Source organism: Silene latifolia, unplaced genomic scaffold (assembly GCF_048544455.1).
Source record: "Silene latifolia isolate original U9 population unplaced genomic scaffold, ASM4854445v1 chrun_scaffold_16, whole genome shotgun sequence".
In the NCBI taxonomy this organism is placed as follows: domain Eukaryota; kingdom Viridiplantae; phylum Streptophyta; class Magnoliopsida; order Caryophyllales; family Caryophyllaceae; genus Silene; species Silene latifolia.
In genome coordinates this window covers 5546554-5549646 of record NW_027413123.1, presented here as the reverse complement: position 1 = coordinate 5549646, position 3093 = coordinate 5546554, and positions in this window count along the sequence as shown.

The window sequence follows — 3093 nt, the reverse complement described above, 5'->3', positions numbered from 1 at the left end:
GAAAACCCATAGGAACCTTGGTTCCAAGCAATTTTGAACTTCAAACTCAATGGCACCTATCCACTAGATATGGATAAGAGGGGACAACGTGCTATACGCTTGCTAGCCTCCTAATACGTCCTCATGCAAGGGGAGTTGTATAAAATAACACCTCTTGGTGTAGTCTTGCGTTGCCTTGATCGTTCAGAGGCACAGAAAGTGATGAAAGAAGTCCATGATGGAGAGTGTGGCCCTCACATGAGTGGACCAATGATGGCAAAGAAAATCACGCGTTTGGAATATTACTGGACCACGATGGAATCCGATTGCATCAAATATGTCAGACATTGCCACAACTGCCAAATCTTCGGAAATGTGCAACATGTCCCTCCCACATTACTCTACACCATGACGTCTCCTTGGCCATTTTCTGCTTGGGGAATCGAAATCATCGGAAAGATAACCCCGGCCGGAACAGGAGGTCACTGTTTCATTCTGGTAGCAATCGATTATTTCACCAAATGGGTAGAAGCATCATCCCACACTAGTCTCACAGCCAAGAATGTGGCAAAGTTCATACAAAACAATATCATCTGTCGATACGGTTGCCCACATAAGATCATCAATGACAATGGGTCACATTTCCAGGCTGAGACTGAACAATTCCTAGCCAAGTATAAGATCAAACACCACCATTTCTCGCCATATAGACCACAAACTAATGGCGCGGTGGAGGCAGCAAACAAGAATTTTGTCACCATTCTCAAGAAAATGATTGACAATTATAGAGATTGGCCGAGTAAGATACCATTTGCCTGATGGGGATATCGCACATCCGTTAAGACACCCACTGGGGCCACTCCTTTCTATTTGACTTACGGAATGGAAGTCGTGCAACCAGTCGAGCTAGAAATCTCATCCTTGCGCATCCTACTCGAAAGTCAAGTTCCAGAAGCTGATTGGAAGAGAGATAGATATGAAGAACTCATCCTCCTGGATGAGCGAAGATTGCGTGCATTAAACAATGTGCAAACATATCAGGCACGTATCAAAGGAGCCTTCAACAAAAGGGTTAAGCCTAGGAACATCAAAGAGGGAGACTTAGTTCTCAAATCAGTTAGAGCTCTTTTACCTGTCGATCCACGAGGAAAGTTCAAACCCAACTAGGCCGGACCATTCCTGGTCAAGTCCATACTCCCGGGAGGTACGGTTAGAATCACAGACCTAGATGGGAATGAATTTACCAACCCAACTAACCTCGACCAACTAAAATAATATTATGCCTAGAATAGGAACAAAAACACGCCTCGCGTAACATCACGTGTCGCTCATGTGGCACGAAATAAAAACGGCCCTTGGCCAGCTGAAAAAAAGCTTCTGTCACTATGCTCTTGCATTTTGACAAATCGTCATCCTCATATCATCAAATAAATTGAATTGCGCTTTAGAAGTAAGTAAAGCTCAAGCTCATTTTCTAGTTCATTACAAGATTTTGTTTAGAACAATTATTCTTTTACGTTTACTTGAACTACGCGCAAGGTTTGATTTAATTTTTGAAATGAATACGTAGGCAATCCTTCACAAGATACAACCCATTATTTTAAATGTAAATAGAAAGACATTTGCATATGCATTTGGAATTTGAGAATAATAAAAGAAAATCACAATGGTTTCATAACCAATTAATCTTTTATTCATTTCCTTCCATAATAATAATAATACGCCACATAATAAAAATAGTGCTACAAATAAATAGGCTAGGATTCTAAAAACCCCACCATTTTATTACAAATAATAATAATAATAAATAATACTAAGACTTAGGCTATTCTTCCATCTTCCCCTTGCGTTTGTCATTTTTGTCATATTTCTTATCTCGACCACGAGTCGGGCGCTCTTGCGCTATCTCAGACCTAATCACCAACGGTCTCTCTCGCGGTCTAGTCTTACCATTCCTATCCACTACCTTTTCGACAACAGGAGAGGTCTTCGATTTCTTTGACGGATGAACAACTCGGAATCTGGCATCTTCCTCTCCCTCGGTCAAATGCTTCTCCTTCTCCTTCGCTACATCACGAACCTTGTAATCAATAGGCTCGCGCTTCCTTAACTTCTCACGCTCCTCAGGAGTAGTAGCCTTCCTCCACTGCAAGTAGGAATCCGATACCCATAATGCGCTAACCGAAGAGTTTAGGAACCACATGTTTCTCTGAGCCCATGTGAGGGCCCACTCTCTTCGACTCTCGGTAGTAAGTGCCACGGCAGTTTGAGTGTGACACCCCGCGATAATGCGGAAAATATAACTTATAAATTCAAGCGGAAAATAGGGAATTTTTGAAACTTTTAAAATTTAAAGCGCGGGTTCGTTAAAATACAAAACACAATAAAGAATGCGGAAATAAAGTTTAAGTTATACAAACGTGATAGACAAAGGTGAGGGAAAAATATATCCCTCGAATGACGATACAATAAAAGGTGAGTCTGAACAATCCTAATAAACCAACTACTAGGCCAAAGTGCTCGCTAGCTCACACATGTCTTCACCCCATGAATGCACCAGTTAATACCTGTCATTCATGTAAACATGAACGCCACAGTCAGTGGGGAGTAACTCAAGGTTCTCCCAACCACAAAATGTCAAAACAGACATAACAAAGAACTAAAAAAGATAAGTCATATAAGATACTTACGAAAGGCATGAATATCAAGTTTATATTTAAACATGGCAATTAAATGAGATTGAGCAAGATAGACCAATATTAGCATGATAACGATTAAACTACCCACATGAGACAATTAAATATTATGAAATATAAGAATACGGCCATTTATAAAAAGGGCACGCATTTCTTGGGAATACAACATAGATATGAGATTAGAATTCGAATCATGTGAAACATATAAGTAAGGGATCAACCAATGCAAATTACAAGAATATAAACTGTAGCCATTATTTGGAAAACCACTTAGCAAACATTGTACGGGACGTGGCTATTAATGTCACATTCATACTTATGTCTTGCATCTCACCATAAGAACGGATGAGATCATCAATCCCGACGATCATAGCGCAACTAGAGGGCTTATAGCTCACCCCTAGTATCCGATAGGACC